Source organism: Carlito syrichta, unplaced genomic scaffold, assembly GCF_000164805.1.
Source record: "Carlito syrichta isolate Samal-C Ts95f unplaced genomic scaffold, Tarsius_syrichta-2.0.1 Scaffold309762, whole genome shotgun sequence".
Taxonomy (NCBI): Eukaryota; Metazoa; Chordata; class Mammalia; order Primates; family Tarsiidae; genus Carlito; species Carlito syrichta.
The window spans coordinates 505,132-530,744 of record NW_007253858.1 but is presented as its reverse complement, the minus strand read 5'-3'; the positions used below and the strand labels follow the sequence as shown (position 1 = coordinate 530,744).

At 40.0% G+C, this 25,613-nt stretch overlaps 1 protein-coding gene across 1 annotated transcript in view; it reads right to left on the bottom strand.

The window, feature by feature from the left end:
* Positions 1–25,613, bottom strand: part of PHACTR1 (phosphatase and actin regulator 1) — a gene marked incomplete at its 3' end in the record, with an annotated part of 311,794 nt that overhangs the window by 43,905 nt on the left and 242,276 nt on the right. The gene's annotated exons all lie outside the window — the stretch shown is intronic.

Here is a 25,613-nt window from a genome sequence, read left to right as displayed (position 1 = left end):
AAGGCTGAGGCGGAAGGATCGCCGGAGCCCGGCAGGTGAGGCTGCGGTGGCCAGGAGTGGCCACTGCACTCCAGTCTGGGCAACAGAGTGAGACTCCAACTCAAAAAAACTCCAACTCAAAAAAAAAAAGAATGAGGATTCCCTGTGGGCATGCTGTGGTGATGGTTTCACAGCAATGTGAATGTACTTAATGCCACTGAACTATATGCTTTACAATAATTAAGATGATAAATTTTATGTTCTATGTATTTACCACAATTCAAAAAAATGAAAATTTAAAAAATAGGGTTAAAAGGATGAATTTGCTAGTGAAGGTAGAGAGCCAATAATTGAGGTCCTAGTTTTCTAAAGCTACACAGAGTGACTGCTTGGTAAGGACTGAGAATGGGAGAGATTGTTTGAAAGGTCATGGGTGGAGATGCAGGGAAAGGGAAGAAGGGGCTGAACAGAGGCTGGATCCCTCTGCATGCCATTCTCAGGGATGACTCAGAGCAAGTTCTGTCCCATGGATGATGTCAGCTCCTTAGCAGAGGGTCATAGGTGATGTCAGTCTGGTTTTGTGCAGGTCAGTTTTCTAAAACACAATGATGGTGTTTTTGTTTCTACTTCTTAAGTCAAATATATTTTTAATTTTAAAAAAGCTATATAAGTTCATGGTTGGAAAATTGGAAAATGCAGGTCCTCAAAAATAAAAAAAATTGTTATTTTCTTAATAGACTCTGAGGATCATAGAGCAATTTAGAATCCTTTTTATGGCAGGCTCTGTATGAAGTCCAGCAAGAATAATAAGCATATAGAGCCAGAAACACATAGATAAACTTTGTAATTCTTTCTCAGATTAAGTGGGAGTGGACCGTCTATCTTTCATTTAAAGAATTTCTAAACACAAGAAATGCAATACATTTTACCATCCAAAAGTGTCTGATGCTTGTGAGGAAATGGAGCATGAGGTTATATCTAATATTTCATTCAGTTCTATATTCAAATATTTTTTCCAAGAGAAATCTCACTTATAACATATGAATGAGTGAGTCTCCTTTGAAGCTTTTAATTATGCTTTAAATTATTGCTATGTCTAATTTAAAGTCAGTGAACTTTCTTCTTTCCATTGTTTCCAAAGAGCTGTTTTTCTCTTTGTCTTTTTCACGTAACTCTTCGTGACACAAACGGAAAATCCAGTTAGCACATTATGAGCAATGATGTTCAAGGCAAGAAACTAAATCAACTTAAAAAAAACAACAAACAAACCTTCAACTATGGTATAGGAATAAATCACATATTTACAAAAATGCAGCATCTTACTAGACGTTAGTGGTTTAAGCGGGTCCACTTCTCACCTAATTTAACACAAATGGCAATGGAAGCAGGAGGGTGAAATAGATGATAGATGGTCTCTAGGGTGACGAACAGAATATTAGACTGAAAGATGGACTCACTTGGGACTTACTGCCCGCCCTGCAAGGTGGTCCTTCTATCAGGCAATGACACGCCTACCGTGCTTGGATTTCCACACTGGGTGGTAAAGGAAGTAATGATGGAAGAGGCAAAAATGTAATTCCACAGCTTGTGTTTTTGTCTAATCCTGCCTTTTCTTCTCCCCTCTTTATAGTTTAATTAACAATGGCTCTATAAAGGCCCAGAGATGGGGCTATAGCAGCAGGGAGTTAGGGATAAAAAGCAGCCAATAGATACTCTTGTCTAGTGGGAAAATCTTTTGAGGGAAAAAATGTTGGAAACCAGAAAGCATGAGTTCCTTTAGGGGGAAGGCTCTGAATTGGTCAAGAGGACAGAGAAGGGGGAAATAATTATGCAAAGGAAGATAAGAAACTTGGCCTCACAGATTGTCTGTGATAAACAAGAGGCTACAGTTTCTTCTCCCTCAAAGATTCATGGGAAGTATGAGACTTTCCTGAATAGGATGGGATGATATTTAGGACCCCCAGCAACTTTGGCAGGCACCAGGAATCATGCTATCAGGCTTGTAACATGAGACCAGTTATAGTGGTCAGAAACTGCCTGTTGGGGTGCTACTGAAACAGCTGGAGAGCTCTGGGGCCAATCAAGGCAGCTTCCTGAAGTGTGAACCTGGCATATGCCAAAATGCCTGATTTGCCTTAAGAACAAAGAAGATGTTTTCCAGGAAGCTAGGTGCATCCACCAAAAGGGGTTTAAAATATCCTATTAATAAATATCCATTGCATGCCAACTATGTTTCAGGAAAGGTCCTGAGAGGGAGACTAATACCCAAATGAATTTCATCCATTTATGGAGAACCATAGGAGAGCAAGAAAGGCTGAATGAGAGTATAGGATTTAGCTGAGAAGGAGGCTGGAAAGGTTATCATGGGACTTCAGTTTGAGGAGTCCAGGCAGAGATCTGGGTCCCTGTTTTGCCACTTACCTCTTCTAGAGGTTGGGTAAAGTGTTTAACCTCTGAACTTTAGCTTCCATGAGGCAAAATTGGGTAAATCATGTCTTTTTTGTAAGGCTGGTACGTGTGGACTGTTAAGATGGCCTTAAATGAGATCCTCACTTGTTTTTTATAGAAATGGCCTTCCAAGTGGCTTCACAACAGGCTTAAATTTAGTCCACTCTCCACACTGTTGTCAGAGCAACTTTCTAAAACTCGGATCTAGAAGCCTCACCCACTAGAACTTTGAATGTCTCTTTAATCTACAAAACCAGTGCTCTAGGAATGACACAAATGGAAAATCTCATTCATGGATCACGAGCTATGCTACTATTCTAGGCAAAGAACCAAGCAACTCAAATGCAGCATCTTAGTAAGTGTGACCTCTGTCTCTGGCAGTGCTGGACAGAAAAGGGAACCTCTCGCAGAATTGTAAGTCTCAGTAATGCTGGTTTTATAAATGTAGTTATAATCTAAGAGACTTGCTCTAAATAAAAGGTCTCACTGCTAACGAAGGGAGAAAACCACTAGCCTACAAGTAGTAGTTTAAACATAGTGTGAACTGCCTGCCACACTGTACACAATTTGACCCAAATTATTAACCCAGTCTCATTCCCCCTTACTCACCTCTGTCTCCAAATCACCTACCCCCTGGTCACCTGCAACCATGTATTCAATGCTCTTGGCCTGGAATGTGCTCTCACCCTATCTTCACCTCATTCATTCCAATTTATCTTTTAACACTTGTTGCACACAGCACCTTGCCTGTGTTCACAGAAGAGTCCTCGATTGTGAAAATCGTGATCATCTGCTTACTGTCTTCCCCTCTCTACCCAAAGCTGCAGGCTCCCTGGTGGGCAGAAGCCATGTCTTGTGTCTGTGTCTGGTGCCTAGTACTGCACCTGACACAAAGTCTATACTCAGTAATTGTTGTTTTAGCTGAATGGAGGAAATATGGCTGGAATGACTGCTATCAAGACACTTTTGTAAGTGGTTGAGAAAGCAAATTCAAAGGGTGTTAATTAAGGGACTGTTATTTAATGCTCAGGAAGGCATCTAGTGGTGTATCATAGGGATGTGGTGGCCTAGTCTTGGTTGGCATTTTATCAATGGCTTAGAGACAACAGAAAGGACATCATTACTGAATATGTAGAAGAACTGAGTTGGAGGAGGAAAGGAGGGAAAGTAAAAAGGAACATTTACTGAATATGCTCCCTGCCATTCCAGAAACTTTCACGTATGGCATCTCATTTCACCTTTATAACAACCCTATTAGGATAGGTGCTATTATCCCCATCTTACAAAGCAGAAAATTGAGGCTCTGAGAGGATAATTAACAGGTCCATAAGGACATGGGTGGTCAAGGAAGGGATCTGAGTCTACTTGTAAAATATTCTGTATCCAAAAGTTGAACTGTGATACTTATGAGATTATGTATTTTGATTAAACACAAACCTCAGTAACGGTACCTATGCAAGATGGGGGAAATGCCATTCCTTGTCAACATGTGTATAAAATGGGCATCATTACTTTAATAAGCCACAGAACTTAAAATACTATCTGGTTCTTTACAGAAAAAGTTTTCTGAGTCCTGATCAATGTTTCCTAAACCTCGATCATACTCACGCCTCCTTAATTTTTTGTGTATGACATCTTTGAAGTCCATCTACATTATTACTTACTTTGTATTTTTCTTTAGGTCAATACAGTGCTTTTAAAAAACTTAAACACAATAGTAGCCTCGTCTTAAGCAAATCATATCTTTGTAATCATAGGTTTTATATGTTATGTATGTTTATAGCATGTTAAGCAGAATACATATTTTATATTTATAACACATATGTGTTTAATATTATATACATGTAAGTACATATAATTATTAAAATTTTAAAGCTTATAAAAGGTTGTCCTAAATTCATTTTCTGAACCACCAATGATGCAGATATCACATTTTGGTTAAATGTTGGCCTAGATCAGGATTTTTCCACATCGGCATGACTGATATTTAGGGCCAGACAATTCTTTGCTGTCTGGGGAATGCCCTATGTATTGCAGTACATTTAGCAACACCCCTGGCCTTCACCTACTAGACGCCAGTAGCACTTCACCCAATTGTGACAACCACAGATCTCCAGACACTGCCAAATATTCTCTGGGGGACAAAACTGCCCTGAATTGGCCTAGAGCACCCACAGTGACTCAGCTACTTGTCGTATTCTCAGAGTTGTACCTCGTGAGTCTCTTCAAAAGTCACTTAGGTATCGATTACCCAATGATCTGCAATATTCACGGAATGAAAAAGAACTGTTCCGATGCTACTATGTTTGACATGCCGTGTCTCAGGTTGGCATTCTGGGGGTTGTAACAATATTCTGATACTCTTGAGGTTCCACTTAGTTATTTGTACCCCTGCTTTAGTTCCTGAACCATTATCCCATGAATGCAAGAGCTCTAGGCTAACTCTTGAGTGAAAAAGTTTTTCTCACTCTGTTGCCCAGATCAATGATTAACTCAATGACACTCTAGTGGCCTGAAAGAGTCATCACATCTTTCAGAATACCTGTCAAAATCCCCGAGGAAAAGTTGACTCGTGTAATAAATTCTAGACTATTTGCATCAAAACTCTCCTGCATTAGGCACTTAGATGGCTTTGAAATCAAGCAGACTTCATTGCACATGGGTTGTGTTCGCCCTTCCTCTTCCCATTGGCTGACTAGCTTCTAAAATCACAGACAAACATAAGGTATCTCATTTTAACCTTCTAGATGGAGCCTATGTTAATTCTTACCGGGTGATTTCAGATAACGATAATAAAAGTAAACATTTTTTAACACACTGCACCATGTATTGATTCATTTCATCCTAACAACGACCCCTGGAGATAGGTACTATTGTGATCTCCACACTTTAGAGAGGAAAACATGAAGGCATGTTCCTCACAGTCAGAGGAAGTCCATCACCTGATCTCCTACAGATGTCACTCTACTGCTGCGTGTGTGGAAGCAGTGGTCGTACAATGGCTCTGAATCTTACTCTTCTTCCAGAACATCCCTCTCCCACCACCACCTGGTCCATCCTCTATACTGCTGTCAAACAGGTCTGATCATGTAATGAGCCCAACTGAAAGAGCTTAGAAGGGCCTCATTTGTAAACTGGATAAACTCTACCATCTTTGGCATAGACTAGCAGGCATCTCATGACCTGACCTCCCCCACCAATTCCTTTCAATCTTATCTGTTACTAATCTTCATAATATTTCCAGTGTTCCAGCCACACCAGGACACTTGCCACTGCCCAAGTATGTGGCAGAATTTCCTGTCTCCTCCCCCTGCTCTTGCCATTGCTGTATCTCAGAACTCTTCCCTCAGAATTTGGCCTGAAGCATCCTATCCATCCTTCAGGAAAGGCTCAAATTTCGGTTAGTATGGGCAGCCTTTTCTGATTTTTCCAAAGGAAGTCAATCGCTTCTCTGAACTTCCACGACCTGTTCCTACCTCTGTTACAGCATCTGTCAAATGATATTATAATTACATGGCTAAGCATCTACCCTAATCCCTTCAGCTGTGAGCCTCTCAAAGACAGAGGCTAATTATTATCTTCCTGCCCCAGCCGCATCATTGCGCATGTCTTTGGAACTGATAGAAAAGTCAGCCAAATATTTGAATTGAAGCCTCTCAGAATCACTTCAGACTATATGACATTTCCAATTGCTTAACTCACTAAAATAATGATTCTCGTCAGATAGAGTCTTGCTGTTGTATTTCTGAAACTAGTGACCTAGAGTTCTAAGAAGACAATCCAAAGAGCTAAGCCATAGAGATCTATGCAAGGAAGAGTGAAATGTTGCCTTTGTGCTTTCATGCCAGGACTATGTGGGCATGAACATAGAGAGAGCTTTCCCAAGTCTGCCCTCACAGGTTGTCAGTTCACCTCAATTAAGACTGTCCAGAGTTACACTGCTTTCTTAGGTAAGGCCATTGGGCAAGATGAGATCTATAAGGTTTTCTCTTATACTAGCATTCTATAATAAGTTTAAGCAAATATCAAGGGCCTTATTCTCCAGGGGAAAAGAGGATGAGCTTCTGCTCCCCATCATCTAGGTTGCCCCAAATAATGTAATTATCCTGATATATGTAATAGGGATGGACATGTAGAAACTGAAGAGCGTTCCGTGATGTTCACAAGATGTGGGGCGGCTGCACCATTTTGGAATATTTTTATTCTGCTCTTAAATTATACCAGGGGTTCCATAGCTTAGGATGAAAAAGCAGGTGCATATTTCAAAAGAGCAGCTAACACAGATAGTCCTTCAGTGTCCTATGAAAATGTGGTGTAAATATCCATCATCTCATTTAATCATCAAAAATCTTCCAGCATGAAAAAGAGTATTGTTATTATCTTGACTTTTATGGATGAGAACATTAAATCCCTGAGAACACAAGTGATCACTTGACTGTGATCACAGCAGGGATGTGAACTTGAGTCTTCTCAATCCAGGGCCTGTCTCTTTCCATGATCCATGCTGCTCTCTCTCAGAAAACCAAAAATGCCCATTATTTCCCCATATATGTAGTTCATGCTGACTATGAAATACAACTTAGACCACAAATTCAAAAAAAAATTATGGAATAATTACCTCTATAACAAAAAGCAAGTATAATGGATGCTCACATAACCCAACTATTCTTGTAATAAATTTTGCTGTGAAAAGTCCCATGATGACTGCTGTGGAAGTCATGGCAGGTGGTAAATTCTAGACTTAGATGTACAACAGTTTTGTGTGAGTAGCACATGGCTGGGGGGTGAGTAGGTGTACAGAGAGGATAGAGGGAGGAGAGAGTAATTAATAATTGGATTATCCAGCTTGGATAACAGAGTATTTCCAATAAAAAGGGGGCATGCAATGGATGGAGTGTCTTTTGTGGCCACTTCGATGATGCATTTCCTTGAGGCTAGAAAGGCATCACCATCTCTATCCTCCCATTACCCTGCTCTGCTTTTCTTTAGTGCTGCACCTCTACCTTGCATCACATTACATTTTTATTGGCTTATCATCTGTCTCTCCTACTAGTTAAGTATGAGGGGGACCAAAAAGCCCTGGAATTAATTGATTAAAAATTGTGCATTTATGCTTACATATTTAAATTTCAGTCACCTTCAAATTACTCTGTTTGATGCAATACACCTATTGAGATGCTTTTTCCACTGCTCAAAACAGTTTCTGAACTCGTCAGTTTTGATGCCTTTTAGTTCTTCTGCCATTTTTTGTTTCATCTCTTCCACAATGGCAAAACTTTTCCCTTTGAGGACTTTCATCCGGGGAAAGAAAAAAAGCCATTTGGTGTGAGACTGGGTGAATGGGGAGGGTGGAGGATGGGAATCATGTTGTTTTTGGTCAAAAACTGCTGAATAGTCAGTGTTGTGTGGGCAGGTGTGCTCATAAAGCACCCATCATGAAATGGGTAAATGCATTGAAAGAGTCTCCAAAACATTTTTTACTGAAGCTGAATGCAGCCTCTCACAACATTGCTAGCTAGTACACTGATGCTGATGGGTTCCTAGAACACTTACCTAGCAGGGGAAGCCTGTGCTACAAAGGGCCTACCCTCCAAAAGATAATTCCATTGTTTGTTTGTTTGTTTGTTTTGGTCCCTCTCATAAGCTCATGAGGATGAGGACTTTGTTTTGTCCTTGTTTTCTCCACAGAAGATGGAACAGCCTGAATGGACGGGGAGGAATGAACAAGAATCTACCTAAAACTGGAGGCCTACTAGAAACACTAAAGACAGGAGGATTTGGAAATATTGACAATCAAATGACAGTCCTAAGACGGTAAAAGGCACATGTTTAAAACTCTTCTCCTTTCTCACATTCCCATGACACTGTAGGGAAGTGAAAGGCTTTATTCACTCCCCTCAGGTCTGTCTCCATTAAGAATGACCTTTAATTAATCTTCTTTATGGAAAAATAAACTCTCTTCTTTGACTCTGCTAAACTAGATAGGAGACACACAGATTGAGAACACAGTGGTAGCCCTCAGATAAAAATTTCTCCCCATTTTCTTGTCATTTAAATGGCTGCATGTTTCTAAGGAATCTCCAGACTTTGAAAATTAAGAGACTGACTTAACTTTCAAGTTCAATACTGGGTAAGTGTAATAATTCACAAAGAAGTAAATGCCCAGACATCTGCAACAAGGCAGAGTCATTACAACAATTACTCCCCTTTCAAGGAAGCTTCCTAATCACCACTTTGTCTCTATCCCATGGTACAGACTGATGAGAAGGAATAGTGTTGTGACCCACCCATGGAGGGGAGGGATGACTGGTTATCTAACACCTTTGAAACTACTGTAGAGAATCAGAGGTAGATCATGAAATTAAAAATCGGTCTCTTATCCATCCTAATCTTCCTTGAAATACTTGGGAGTCATTTTACCATCATTTCTAAAGAAAAACGTGTATTAAAGGGATATTGTTTTCTGGTATCTGACTTTAAACGCATTGATTGTTAAAACAAAAAAGAAAGACATTAATCTCAAATGACAGGGAAGATCTATTATCTACAAACATGACACTGAAAATGAAATTAAACTTCAACAGGAACTGCTTTTGTAATTTAGTTTGGACAAGTTATGAAGAGAGTTTTCGGAGGGGAGAAAGAACAATCAGTTGCTTCCCTTTTGGAGACCAAAAATATGTGAGAAATTATGCTGCAAATTATAGTGCCTGAAGCTGAAAAATAACAGAAATAACCACTGTATCCCAAGAAAATAGTCAATCAGCTTCATTTTAAGAAAGTAGGCATGCATTGTGTGGCTTATCATGGCCTAGGATTAGCCTTCTAAGATAAGAAATGCAACATTAGAGCTTTTGTTTTTTTGGTTGGACTTTAGTCAGCAGGAAACTATGCTGTTCTATATATAAACTAGGGTACTGAGCCTTCTTGAGTAGAGAATGTATTTTGAGTTTCCTCTTTTCAGCAGTGGTAATGGATTTAGATTAATTCGTTTGCAACCTCCATCCTTTCAGGAACCAATGACCCACATTTCTGAAATACTGTCTGGGATGGGAATTTGATGAATAAAACTATATGACATACAGAGCTGACCAGCAGCCCATTCCTCCTAGCACTCTCCATTTCTGATGGAGAAACCAAACAGTGGTGGCTTATCTACTTACCTTTGTCCCTAGACATTGGCGAACGTTCTAGGTCATTCTTGGCTAGGCAGACGGTACCAGCAGGGCAGGACATGGAGTTGGCAGGACTGTGTGAGTCCAGCTGGGCCATTCACTAGCTGTGCCTCTTGATCTCTGGCTTCTCATCAGTTAAATAGAGAAACTACTTGCCCACCTCACAGGCTACTGCAAGATCAGATGGTGATGCTAATACAACGTGCTTCGTAAAATCCAGCAGTGGGAGGTGCTGTTTTAACTAGGGATGCACTTACATGCTGGCTATTTATCATAAATTAGCCATTATAAATATTATCCATTAATTGACTCAAACACTTTTAGTATTTTAATATGGTGGACCCGCAAAACCTTTCGCAGCAATGGTTTCCAAGAAGATCGAAGAATCAATATTCATGCATTAGGAAAGGGCAGGGTTTCCATGACAGCAAACATAGGAATTCAAAAGTGAATTCTTTCTCTTTTGAAAATACACTTTCTTTTTTATCCTCTCATGACTTCAAAAGATGTTACTGGTTTGTATAATCTCATTTTAACTTTCCTCTAACCGATTTACTTGCCAACCCTGTAGGGGAGGATGGATCTTGCTCAACACGACATTGCATCATCATGCTCCTTGGAACAGCAGTTAAAGCAGAAACATTATGTAGGTGCAACCACTTAAAGATGATAAATATAGGCTTTAAAATCAAGGGGTTGATAACTCTGGCTTCCAAGGGGCAAGGATGAAGGTTTAATCAGAACTGCATGAGATTTTGAAGAGTTGGCTTTCACTATAAAAGGAGACTCTTTCCCTGGAAGAACATTTCACTTAAAATTGCAGGCCATTTACTATATGATGAAAAAACACCAAACTTCAAATCATGCCACTTCACAAGCAAATAACACGTAAGTATTCAGAGTTTCATTCTTGTTACTACAGCAACTCACATCTGCTTATTTTCAGGGACTTGCAGGTGAAACATTTGAAACATAAGCTAATGCAATAATTTTTGATAGACTATTAAGGCTAAATAAATAAAAAACAAAACAAAACACTGCGGATTGTCTAGTTTCAGGACCAGGAATTATTCTTTAGAATTTTCTGTGACCCTTGAGGCAACATGAAGAAAAGTAATTGTTACCACGAAATGCATTTATCCAAGGATTATGAACTGCATTGTGTTCTTTGAAAAGCTTAAAATTAATCATGGGATAATAGAATTTTAGAGGTTGGAGGGATTTTGGGGGCTATTGATTTCAATTTCTACAGTGCAATGTAAAAATTATTTCTTTTTCAAGATTCTTGACAAGTTTTTGCCTAGCTAATTTATAAATATAAAAAGGGGATGTAGAAGCAAATAATAAACAACAAACCTAATTTATCAGTATTATTTTATTTACTTTTATTTTTATTTTTTTGAGTCGGAGTCTCACTCTGTTGTTCAGACTGGAATGTCCTGGCATGCTCCCGGCCACCGCAGCCTCGACCTGCTGGGCTCTGGCAATCCTTCCGGCTCAGCCTTCCAAGTAGCTCGAACTACAGGTGTGCACTACCATGCCCAGCTAATTTTTTTGAATTATGGTAGAGATGAGGTCTCACCAAGTTGTCCAAGTGGGTCTCGAACCCGTGGACTCAGGTAATCTACTCACCTCAGTCACCCAAAGCGTGGGATTACAGGTTGAGCCACTGAGCTCGGCAGTATTATTATTTTAAAAGAAAGGCCGTATTTGGTTATTAATTGTGTGTCTATCATATTGGCACGCAGTGCTCAAGAGTTGTTGCTAAGAGTTCAAGAAGGTTCTGGAATCCTCGATTTCATTGACCATCATTAGTCTGGCCTGTGATAACACAGATGTACATCTAATATCCCAGTAGTGGCAAGGCCACTCTGCTTCTTAAAACCTTCACATTAGAGCTAACCTACTTCAATTTATTTAACCTGGAGTTACAGAGTTGGGTATGTCCTTAGCAAATAACCTGTTCTTCTTTATGTAAGCACATGAGTAAACCATTTGGAACTGCTGCTGGCCTGATCTTTCTTAAAGATCTCCAGTGTCCTCTCTAGTGGTTCTAAGGTTCTTCCTTATGTCTGATTACCATCTCCCATCATTATAGTCATGCACTATGGTCTGTCTTCTAAAAACCTGTAAAATAAATGCCAACTTCCTTTTCTTATTAAAATCTCACTCACCTGGAGATAGTATACCATACTTCCTCTTACTTTGCCTAGAATGTTCTCTCATTCCCTTTCTCCTTCTTTATCTGGTTATTCTTCTCTTTCAGCTTTCAGTTTAAATGCAGCTCTTTGGAGAAGACCACACTGAATCCCACAGACCAGCTGCCACTCCTGTTGAACATTCCCCTCTCACCCTGTACCCTCAGGTACTGATTTTCCCAGTCTATCCTCCTGGTAGATTCTAAGCTCCACTGGGCAGTCGCCTTCCATATTTTGTTCAGTGCTGTATCCCCAATGCCAAGCCTGATCTGGAAAAGGCACTTAGTAAACAATTCTCGATGGATTTTACAGTTGCTAAGCAAACATAGGTACCTTCCTTTCTCTTTGCAGGGCCTGTTTTCACTCGAGGTTTACAAGTCAGTGATTGCCTAAAATTTTCCTCTTGGCAAATGTCAGAGCTTTCCTGATCTATCTGCTGAGGGATTTTGGGAGAGGAAAAGGTAGATGAAGAGTGAATTTATTAGAAATGTATTTATTTGTTCATTTTTAAGGTTCATATGTCACAAATTTATCTCAATAGAACTAAATGTAGGTTACTTAAAATATCTTAAACCAAAACTCACTGCATGAAAATAGTATTAAAAATATCAGTGGTGGAACACTCTTATGCACATTGAAGTAGGCAACCAATTCTTGATCTAATCACCAAAAGCATATGCCATAAAAGATAAGATGGACAAGTGATACCTCATCATACTGAAAAGCTTTTGTACTACAAAAAAAGCCATCAAGAGAGTGGGGAGACAACCCACAGAACAGAAAAAAATATTTGCCAACAGTGTATCTGACAAAGGCCTAACATCTAGGATCTACAAGAAACTAAAATGAGCTGAAAGGAAGAAAACAAATAGCCCTATCAAAAAGTGAACAAAGGACATGAATAGACACTTTTCAAATGAAGAAATATGAGCAGCCAACAGATACATGATAGATACTCAGTTTCACTAATCATCAGATAAATGCAAATGAAAACCACATTGAGATACCACCTAACACCAGTAAGGATGGCCATCATTAGTAAATAAAAAAACAACAGATGCTGGCATGCGTGTGGAGAAGAGGGATGCTTTTACACTGCTGGTGGAAGTGCAAACTAGTCCAGTCTCTATGGAAAACAGTGTGGTGATTTCTAAAGGAAGTAGACATTGACCTTCCATACAATCTAGCAGTCTTCCTTCTAGGAATATACCCAGAGGAACACAAATCCTTCTACAAGAAAAGACACCTGTATACTCGTTTATTGCTTCACTATTTGCAATAGCAAAAACATAGAACCAACCCTACTGTCCACTGAAAGTAGACTGGATAAAGAAAATGTGGTACATATACACGATGGAATATCTCACAGTCATAAAGAAGGAAAATCTCATGAACTTCAAAGCAAATTGGATAGAGCTGAAGACAATCATACTTAGTGATCTATCACAGAAACAAAAACCCAAATACCACATACTCTCACTCATAAATGGGACCTGAACGTTTATCACAATAGTACAAGGGAGGGATCAGTAGTCCTGGGATACTGCCAGGGGAGAGGGGGCATGTAACAACACAAAGTGTACCCAGTCCTAAACCAGGGGAAGTGAGGACCAGTTGGAGGCCCCAGCTTCACCTACACAGAGATGACTTATGTACCTAATCATGACTTGTATCCTACATCTTTATAATAAAGTAAAACAAAAGTCAGTTGCTAGTTTGCATATTGATGTCACACATGAATGATAATAGTAACAAAAACTCATTGATTTCTTATCTTTTTAGTTCAAACTCAGAGATTTCAATTATTCTTTCCATGTACACTTACCTGGTCTACTAACACACTTATTCCTCTAATCAGCCTAGGATGCATCCTTATTCCTTTTCTCCCATTTACATGGTTGTTTCTATTGTTTCTGTTTTTCAGGTCTCTGTGTAAAATTCTGAAAGCAAACTTCCAGGTTTAGTTCAAGGTCTGAATAGAGCTGGACCATCAACTGTGAATCCCTACACCTCAGCAATCACTGGAGGAGCTAAGGAAGATTACCCCCACCCCATTTTATCATTTATGGTGGATTGACTCCTAGATAATTAAAAGAAGGGAGAGTGACCTTCAAGGGCTAAAGTTCATAATCAAAATTACAGTTATCTTGAGCTCAAGTCTGATATTCCCAGATATGACCAGTAGGAACCTAGGTTTAACTTTAAAGAAGGAACTTTTTACCCTGCTTCTCATGTCGAAACAAGACAGGAACAGCTCAACAGGGGAAGTAGGAGTGTATCCATAGTAAAAGCCAGTTTCTATAATTAAGGAAGTATATAACAAAATATTGATTGTTAGAGTTAATATACCTTTCTACTTCAAGATCAGAATAGCTTTTTAATGTGACCCACTCAAGACATATTTTCAGAATACTTCCTACATGACAGGTACTATGATAGATTAAGGATGGAGTGATGTCTTAGTCCATTTATGCTGCTACAACAAAGTACTTGAGACTGGGTAGTTTATAAAGAACAGAAATGTCTTTTCTCACAGTTCTGGAGACTGGGAAGTCCAAGATCAGGGCACTGGCATGTCTGGCTGTCCGGTGAGGGCATCCTCCAGAAGGGAGAAATGCAGGATCCTCGCATGGCAGAAGGTGGAAGAACAAGACGACTTAGCACTGCTGCATGAAGCCTCTTTTACTTGTGTAAGGACCAGCCCTCATGGCCCTCTTACCTATCACATGGCTCTTCACTTTTCAATACCATCACATTGGCCATCAAGCTTCAACCCCTGAATTTTGGAGAAGATACATTCAAACCACAGCAAATGATGAGACAAGGATGGTCCCTGCCCCTACTTTAGAATATACAGAGACACACACACAGCATGGTGCAAGTGTGCAACAGGGATGCGTACAGGAGGGCAGAGCTCTGTATGAGAATCTGAGAAGGGATCCCCCTGAGAAGTCTTGAAGAGTAAGTAGAATTTTTCTTTGCAAAAGAAGTTGGAGTGGGAGTAGAGGAGTGGACAGAAGTGAGTGCCTTCCAAACAAAGGGAATGGATCAAATTGTTAGAGTAAGGAAAATATAAAAGGTTAAAGACGACCAATACCACTTAATATTTATATAACATATATCTTGTGAGAACTCGAAGCTCAACAGTAAAAAGGAATATCAGATGCAACCTAAAATCCATCCATAGGAAGTGAATAGCCAAAGGAATTAATTAGTAACCAAAGGAATACCATAGCAATTTCTAGAAGTGCTCCAGTCATTCACTCACTCAAATCTACAAGCCAGGCCCTGTTCTGAGCATCCAGAATAAAATCGTGAACAAAACAGCTCTCACCCCCATGGACTGTATGTTCTATTAGGCAAGAAGAGCAATAAACGAAATGAAAGACAAATGACGTAAAACGTTTGAAGATGAAAACTGCTACAAAAAGAATAAAAAGAGACTGGGGAACAGACTGTGTTAGGAGGAGGGTTGCAATTTTAAATAGGAAGGACCACTGAGGAGATGACATTTGAATGGAGACCTGAGGAGGGTGAGGGTGGGAGTATTAAGGATATGTGAGGGAAGAGCAGTCCAGAGGCAACAGCCAGTGCAAAGGCCCTGTCAGGAAGTGGCCAGCATGTCCAAGGCATGCAAGAATGGCAAGATGGCTGTTGTGTGAGAGACGGGAGCAAGCAGAGCAGAGAGTAGATGGAGTGAGGGAGACAAGGGCCAGGCTGTGGTGGGCTTCTGGGCCACCGTGAGGATTGTGCCTGATACTCTGAGTGAGTTGGACGGCCATAGGAGCGTCCAAAGACTGGGCACAATCATTGTTAAGAGCTGAGCTGTGTTCCCCCAACAGATGCATATGTTGAAGCCCTGACCTCCAGTACCTCAGAATGTGACAGTATTTGGAAGGAGGACCTTTAAAGAGGTAATTCAATTAAAAGGTCATTAGGGAGGGCCCTAATCCAATATGTCTGGTGTTTTTACAAAAAGAGGAAATTAGGATACAGACTCACATAGAAAGAAGAGCATGTGATGACACAGGGAGAAGACACCATCTGCAAGCCAAGGAGAAAAGCCTCAGGAGAAACCAGCCTTGTTACACCTTGATCTCAAACTTCCAGCCTTTAGAACTGAGAAAGAATACACTTCTGTTGACTTAAGCGGCCCTTTCTGTGGTACTTTGTTGTGGTAGCCTTAGCAGATCAGTCATGATCTGATTTTTGGGAAACTCTGTCTCTTTGACTGCTGAGTTGGGAATGGGCTGAAGGGTCAGGTATGGACACAGGACACTGGGTAGGAGGAATTGCAGTCAGCCAAGCAAGGACAACAGAGACTTAGGGCAGGAAGAGCAGGAGCAGGTGGAGAGCAGCCAATTCTGGTTATTATGTATTCTCAGTGTAGGCCAGATAAAATTAGTTGACAGCCAGATGTGGGGTATCAGAGAAACGAAGGGTCAAGGGTGTCTCCAGGTTTTTGGCATGAGCAACTAGAAGTATGGCGCTGCCTTCAATTGGAAAGGGAAAGACTTCTTTAAAGTGCAGTTCCTTCAGAATCTTCCTAAAATTCTTTCAGGGTCAACATGGGGTCATATCCCACCTTCATTTTACTCACTAGAGCATAGTGAACTGATCAGCTGAATTAAGGTCAGAAAGAAAACTAGTGCCTGATTAGAATCTTACATCTGAATTCCAGGATTGATGCCAATCAGATCACAGAACTTATTGCAGCTATTAAAAACAAAAAATTGCATAATATTTGAAATGATAAAACATCAGCTTCAAAAAGTTATGAATCACCAATGGAGAGAAATGAATACAATCTAATTTGAGGAAACTGAACCAAAAAAAAATCTCCAAGACTGGATCAAAACTATTTGCAAAATGACTTCAAGGACCACTGAAAGCAAATTTTGTGTGCTACCTAATTTCGGTTAATGTTCACTACCATTTATTGGATGCCTACCATGTGCCATACAATAACCTAACTGATTTGGATTGATTAAATCATTTAATCCTCGCAAATAGCCCTAATGAAGTTGGTGGCATTATTATCTTGTTTTACAGATGAGGAATGAAAGGCAGAAAGAGATTAAGCAATATGCTTAAGGGTCACAGAGCTAATAAGTAGTGTGTCTCAGATTCAAACTCTGGTGGTTAATTCTGGAACCCACTTATTCAGATGTGAGGTAGGGGCTGTCTCCAGCCTGGTCATGCTGCCTAGGCAGCCTTGTGACTTTGGATAAATATGGACCCTTTAAATTTGCTTCAGCCTGTCTCAAATTCCCTCACTCTGTATACTCTCTGCTAAAAATCAGGTGAGCCAAAGCTGTAGATACATACATGTCATTGTTTAATGCTATTAAGCAGGCTTAGTCAGGGTAATGGTTCAAAGCTTCTTCAAACAAATCAAAACTAATGTAACATAATCTTGGGGGAACAGGAACTAGATGGTAAAAGGTCTAAAGAAGTCCTCAGATAAAGGGAATGGTAGCTATTGTCAAAGATTTAAAAGACTGTCACAGGAGAGGAAGAAATAAGATTTTGTGGGGACTGGGTACAAATTATAAAGAAAACTTATAGCTTAATATAAGAAGAAGCTTTGTAATGGTCAGACCTTCTTGGAATGGAGTACGCTCTCTTGGGACCTAGTGAGGGTCCCATCCTAGCAGAGAGCAGAGGACAAATGGTCAGGACTGCTGTCATCAGCAGAGGGTTGGTGCCTAGATGGCCGTCAAGGCCTCTTTCAATTGTAAGATGACTACTTGTGTAAATCAAATGTCAGGTGCTGATGATGTTTAATTCACCATTTGATTTTCACATTATCTCTAACATTTTAATCAGAATCAGACACTTGGTCTGGACAGATGCTCTAAGGTATCATTCTGTAAGGTGTTAGGGGGCAGGGATGGCACAAAAGAATCCCTGGAGGGAGAATGCCCAAGTGTTTGGAAACCTTCCTTCTTGCAAGGTTTTTTGGGGTCACTGGAAATTGCCAGGAGGAATGAGAAATAATTCTTCCTTTCTGTATGAAACTTGGTTAGAACAAGAATGAAATCATGTTGACAGGCATCAAGGAGAATTTTTAGGTAGTAAAATATAGGGCAACATCACCTGAGACAGCCAGAAGTTCCCTCCCTACACTGAAAAGTGGCCTGTGACCTTGTTCTATTCTCAGAATCTTATAGGACTTCTGGGAAACAATATAGACACTCAGAAAAATCTCTCCAATCTTTGTTGGGGAAGAAGACCTTCCTTTCTCTAAGTGGAGGAACATGCCAAAGTGATTCATGCACAAATTCCCAAAGTCCTGTCTGGCAGGTTATGACAGCTCTGTCTTGACCTCCAGTGGGAGGTGAGGGAGACAGAAGGAGATAACCAGAGACTAGGGGTGGCACAAAGCATGGAATGGTCGTGGATTAGCTGCCAAGATTATGCTGCATTCCTCTTCCCCCTAAACATTTTCAATATCCCAACAGACCTACTCATTGGCTTAAACTCACATGAAATATTCTACAAACATCCACAGATATTGTTAAACTTGTCAATAAGCACTTTAAATGGAACCTTTTAATATAGCATGTTTTAGGTAGAAACATATTTGGCAATTCCTAGCAATATGCTGTCATGCATATATTTTTCAAATGATTAAAGCTCATGAGAAATACAAAAACTTACTGGGTATACAGTAGACACAGTCAGAAAATGACACTGACTCTACTTGTCTATAGGAAACAGTTGAGCATGGGCAGAAAGAGCTCTGGACTTGGAGCAGGAAGACCCTGGCTTGAAGGGTTGGCCCCTCAACTTAACTTAGGGAAGCATTTTTTCAAATGTTTATGGGGGGAGGAAAAGTTCTTATTTAGTTCTTTAAATTTTCAATCTATTACAAACTAATGCTTTATAAAATATAGTAAAATACATGAACAATGAAATCCTTTTTTATTTCAAGAGCCAACAGACAAAATCATTCTGTCAAACTGCTATAAAAGCATCTAAAGGCATGTTCTCAATTTCTATACTTAGGTGGTTGAAGATGTGAAACAAGTGGTTTCTGGGCCACCCTTTTAGTAGGTAGTACTGGGGAACATACTCCACCTCCCTGAGTTTTACCATTTACTCAGTCTCCCTCGGTGGTGAGAGGATTAAATATGATGATGATGATGATGATGATGTGTGTGTATGTGCAATAGATTAAAAGGTGCCATCCCAATTTTAAATTATTATTCAAATTAATTAATGACAAGGGGCCAAATTAAATTTTCTTTTTTCTTGTGCAGTAAGGGTAAACACAAAGTAATCAAGTCAGAGTTCCTAGAGACAACAACTTCCCTGTGAGTCACTACTTTCCCAAACACTTAGCTGAGAGACAGGAACAGAGAAAGCCACTAAGGGTCAGGAAACCACAGCTAGAAACTCCTGCCTGTGCCCATATTGCCTGTGGCTCTCTGGTGATTTGCTGGGCCCTCCAGATTGCAGTTTTCCCATCTTCAGGGCCCGATGACTAGCAGTCACTACACTGGGACCATCATTCAAGGTCCCAGTTCAGACATACCAGATGGAAACAATTTCTCCTTGTCACGCCAGGGAACTCAGTCAAGCAACGCCTCTTGGAGTCATACTGGGAAATCCCAATTCCTTCTTGGGCTTGAGGTTGGTGGTGGTATTCGAATACATACAAACAAACAACACTCATGAATGAATGAACAGGAGGGATGCAGAATAAGTTTGAGAAGTGAGAGACCTCCCTCAATGGTAGCTGTCAATACAAATAGGGAGTTAGGACCCTGAATTAGGCCTGCCTGTGGGGTCATCTTTGCAGGTCTCCCAGAAGAGCTACTGGATGCAGATTCTGGTGAAAGAGGTGGATGCACAGTGGTTACCACATATTAGAGGCTCACAGGCATATGACCAGGCTCTAGCACCCTGCTTCCTCCATCAGCAAGGACAGATTGCACCTCTTCACCTTTCTCACTTTCTCTCCACCATCCTTCCAGACCTCATCTTTTCTTCTTTTACATTTAAATTGTCTTTTATGTAAGAGACAAAGTAAGAGGTACAGAAAGACATGAAATATATGAGTATTTATTTTCTCCCATTTCCCCACCCAGGGGTAAATTTTCTTGGTAATGATGTGTCCATTCTTTCACATGATGTTAATATTTATAGAAACATAATATGTCCTAGTGTCTGTGAACATATATACACACATATACACATGAGGGGGGGACCCTGAAACTCTAGAATTTATATATAAAAAATTGTGTATTTATTCTTACACCTTTAAACTTTAGTCATCTTCAAAGTATTCGTTTGATGCAATTCATCTACTGAGATGCTTTTGCTATGGCTCAAAAGTTTTTGAATTCATCAATTTTAGTGCTTCTGCCTTTTTTGTTTCACCTTTTCCACATTGGCAAAATGTTTCTCTTTGAGGAGAATTTTCATCCAGAGAAACAACAAAAAAAAAGTTGTCCCAGGTGAGATTGGGTGAATAGGGAGGGTGGGCATGGGGATCATATTGTTTTGGGTCAAAAAACTGGTGAACACTCAGCACAGCATGAGCAGGTGTGCTCATAAATCACCCATTGTGAAGTGGGCAAACATGCTGAAAGAACTCCAAAAGGCACACTCAATCATGTACTATCTTGGGACTCTGCAGAGTGTCTCTGCTAGTAAGATGGCCTTCACCAGATGCAAGTCCTTGGCTTTGGACTTCCCATCCTTCAGAACTTTCCATGTCTTCAACAGACCTCTGTGACTGAGTAGATCAACTACTCAGGGGTTGATTGTGACCCAGAGGGAATATCCTAAAAGCACAAACTCCAGAGGGACAGGACAAGTGCTGAATCTCAAGCACCCCACCCCATACCCTGATTTAGTCATGAGACAAACGGTGTGGCCAGAAAAGGATGAAGAAGACCTCCAAGGAGGTCAGTGTTTCTGAATCCTAGCTCCCCATCCTCTACCTTATTAGCCTCTCAAAACTATAAGACACAGCAAAGCCTCCCACCTGCAGTGCTATTTCAAAACAGAACAAATCCAGAGTCCTGATCAGGGAAAAACAGAAGGCTGAGCAAACATCAGAAGTAAAAGCCTCTCCCACTGCCATTGAAAAATGGGACCAAAGAAAAGAAAGAGATTTGTCAAAACTGAGGAAAAAACCAGTGGAAGACCATAGGTAATTTCCAGTGTAACAAAGAGAAAACATCTGAAAAATCAGACCTCAGAGCCCAAACAATGGAAGTCACCACTGACTGGCCCCAGAATATGACAGAGATTAGGAAATGGATGGAAAGAGTGAATAAGACTCAAGAAAGACAAGATGCAACACTGAAAGAACTTATAACAGAGATTTGAGCCTAAAACATTTTATCCAGGAAATAAAAAACAAGATGACAAGCATGGAAAGCAGAATCAATCAAGCAGAAGAATTTCAGAACTGAAGACCAGAACATGGCATTAACCCAATCTGTAAAAAACACAGAAAAACAACAACAACAACAACAACAACAAACCTCAGAAAGAAAGAACAAAGCCTATAAGAGATGTGTGATTATATCAAGAGGCTGAATCTATGCCTGATGGGCATCTCAGTAGAAGAAAGGGAAATGGAGAACACCTTGGAGCAAGTATTCCAGGAGGTTATCCAAGAAAACTTTTCCCATCTCACCAGAGATGTGATCAGTCAAACACAAGAGACAGAGAGAACCCCCACAAGACATCAAATGAGGAGACCAACCCCTAGACACATAGTAATTTACTCACACAAAGTAGGCACAAAGGAAAAATTCCTAAAGGCAATAAGAGAGAAAAGTCAGACTACCCTACCGGGGAAAACAGAATAGCAGCAGACCTATCGGCAGAAACACTATAAGCTAGAAGGGACTGGAGTCCAATATTCGAAGTTCTCAAAGATAAACAATTTCAATCAAGAATTTACTACCCAGCCAAGCTCAGCTTCATCAGTAATAGAGAATTAAAATCATTCCCAGACATCCAATCCCTAAGAGATTATGCAGCTCCAGACCAGCTCTACAGGAGATGCTTAAAAAGGTATTAAGCACAGAAGAAAGAAAAAGAAGAATGGCCACACACTTTCCAAGAGAACAGCAGAACACAGAATCAACAGACAATATATCACCATAGCAAACTTGAAAACACACATATATCCTAAAGCTAAAAGAAAACAAATAAATAAAAAACTTTATAAGAACCCCATGATGGGGATAAATGACCACATTTCAATAATCAGGCTGAATGTGAATGGACTAAATACTGAAAAGACACAGAATGGCAAACTGGATAAAAAATCATGACCCAATTATTTGCTGCATCCAGGAAACTCATCTCATCACAAGGGATGGCACAGACTCAAAGTTAGAGGATGGAAAATGAGTTTCCAGGCAAATGCATCACAAAAGAAGGCAGGAGTCAAAACAACCTTTAAGCTATCCAAAATTTAAAAAGATATGAAAGGATGCTACATAATGATAAAAGGTTCAATGCATCAACAAGAAATATCCATCCTAAACATATATGCACCCAACACAGGAGCACCAGCATTTATAAAGCAACGACTAAGTGAATTAAAAAAAGATATTGACTCTAACACTATTATAGCTGGGGACTTAAATACCCCACTAACAACCCTAGCTAGATCATTGAGGCAAAAAATCAACAAAGAGATTCGGAACCTCAAATTGAAACTCGACCAAATGGACTTAATAGATACCTACAGAATATTCCACCCAACAACTACAGAATATACATTCTACTCATCATGACATGGAACGCACTCTAAGATTGATCACATCCTCAGCCATAAATCAAGCAAAAACAAATTTCATAAGGTTGAAATCTTGCCATGAATCTTCTCAGACCACAGTGGAAATGGGAAATCAACAAAATTTCCCCCAAACCCACAAAGACATGGACACTAAACAGCATGATGCTGAACAACTACTGGGTCAACACTGAAATCAAAACAAATTAAAAGATTCCTGGAAACAAATGAAAATGAAGAAACATCTTACCAAAACCTCTGGGATGCCATGAAAACAGTTCTAACAGGGGAATTTATATCTTTATGAACACACATCAAGAAAATGGAACGATAACAAGTTAACAGCCTAACAAATCATCTAATGGAGTTGAAAAGACAAGACCACCAAAACTGTAACTTTAGCAGAAGAATTCAGATCACTAAAGTAAAAGCCCAAATATGGGACACAGAAGAGAAAAATATCAAAGAAAACATCAACAAAAAAGCTGGTTCTTTGAAAGAATTAGCAAGATTGGTGGACCACTAGCCAGCATGGCCAAGAAAAAGAGAGAAAGTCCAAATAAACACCACCAGAAATACAAAAGATCAAATCACAACTGACCTGGAAGAAATACAAAAGATTATCAGAGATTACTATGCATACCTATATGAAAACAAACTTGATAACCTGAATGAAATGGAGGTCTTTCTAACATCACACGTCCTCCTACGGTTGAAACAAGAAGACATTAAGACACTAAATACACCAATAACAATCCAGAAAATTGACTCCATCATAAGAAAACTACCTATCAAAAAAAGCCCTGGGCCGGATGGCTTTCTTGCAGAATTCTACAAAATGTACAAGGAAAAGCTGATCCTATTGAAAGAATTCTGGGCAACTGAGAAAGATGGAATTCTTCCCAAGTCATTTTATGACGCTAACGTCACACTGATACCCAAACCAGGTAAAGATCCAACAAAAAAAGAACTACAGGCCAATATCCCTGATGAACATAGATGCAAAAATTCTCAGCAAGATTCTAGAAAATCGGATCCAACAACACATCTCAAAAATCCTCTACCATGACCAAGCAGGCTTCATCCCCGGGATGCAGGGTCGGTTCAACATCTGCAAGACCATAAAGTAATTCATTACATCAACAGATATAAAGACAAGAACCACATGATTATATCATTAGATGCAGAAAAAGCTTTTGATAAAATCCAGCATTCCTTCTTGAAAAAAACTCTCAAACACCTAGGCATAGAAGGAACATACCTCAAAATAGTAAGCATCATCTACAATAAACCCACAGTCAGCACATACTGCTAAACAGACAGAAACTGGAAACATTTCCCCTGAAAACTGGAACAAGACAAGGCTGCCCACTCTCACCTCTCTTGTTCAACACTGTGTTGGAAGCCCTAGCTAGAGCAATTAGGAAGAGAAGGAAATCGGGGTATCCAAATAGAAAAAGAGAAAGTCAAGTTGTCCTTTACTGACAATATGATCCTATACCTCAAAAATCCAAGAGATTCTGTCAAAAACTTGCTTGCACTGATAATGACTTTAGAAAAATCTTGGGGCACAAAATAAATGTGCAAAAGACAGTTTCATTCTTATACACCAACAACAAGCAGGCAGAGAACCAAATTAAAAGCACAACTTCATTCACAGTAGATACACACACACACATACACACAAACAAAATACCTTGGCATCTTCCTAACAAGAGAAGTAAAAGACTCTTACAATGAAAACTACAAAACACTGTTCAAAGCAAACCAAGAAGACACAAACAAATATAAAAATCTTCGCCAGGCTCGGTGGCACAGCATGTAATCCCACGCTTTGGGAGGCCTAGGTGAGTGAATTGCCTGAGCCCGCGGGTTCAGCCTGTAATCCCGCGCTTTGGGAGGCCGAGGTGAGTGAATTGCCTGAGCCTGCGGGTTCAGACCCATCTGGGCAACTTGGCGAGACCTCATCTCTACAATAAATTAAAAAAAAATTAGCTGGATGTGGTAGCGCACACCTGTAGTACCAGCTACTTGGAAGGCTGAGGCAGAAGGATCGCCGGAGCCCAGCAGGTCAAGGCTGCGGTGGCCGGGAGTGGCCACTGCACTCCAGTCTGGGCGACAGAGTGAGACTCCAACTCAAAAAAAAAAAAAATTCCATGCTCATGGATAGAAAGAATCAACATTATTAAAACGTCCATCCTACCAAAGGCATTCTGCAGATTCAATGCAATACCCATTAAATTACCAACATCATTCTTCTCAGACCTAGAAATGACAATACACAAATTCATATGGAAACATAAATGACCATGAATAACCAAAACAATCCCTAGCAAAAGAAACAAAGCAGGAGGTATCACACTTCCAGACTTCAAGCTTTACTATAAGGCTACAATAATCAAAACAGTCTGGTATTGGTACAAGAACAGGTATACAGACGAATGGAATAGGATAAAGGTTACAGAAGCAAAACCTCAATTTCTCAACCAACTCATATTTGACAAAGCCTCGAACAACAACTACTGGGGAAAGGAGAACCTATTCAGTAAATAGTGCTGGGAAAACTGGCTGATCACATGCAGAAGATTGAAACAGGACTCCTACCTATCACCATACACAAAAATCAACTTTAAGACCAAACTCTAGGATCAAAGACCTAAACGTAAAGCTCAAAATATAAGAACCATAGAAAATGCAGGAGACACCCTTATGGAAGTTGGAACTGGCAACCAATTCCTATTCAGAACCCTAAAGGCCAATACCTTAAGACATAAGATAGACTACTGGGACCTCATCAAAATGAAAAGCTTCTGCAAAGCAAAAGAAACCATCAAGAGAGCGGGGAGACAGTCCATAGAATGGGAAAAAATATTTGCCAACAGTGTATCTGACAAAGGCCTAACATTCAGGATCTACAAGGAACTCAAACATGCCGAAAGAAAAAAAAAAACATTCCCATTAAAAAGTGGGCAAAAAGCCGGGCTCGGTGGCTCAGTCTGTAATCCCACGCCTTTGGGAGGCTGAGGTGAGTGGATTGCCTGA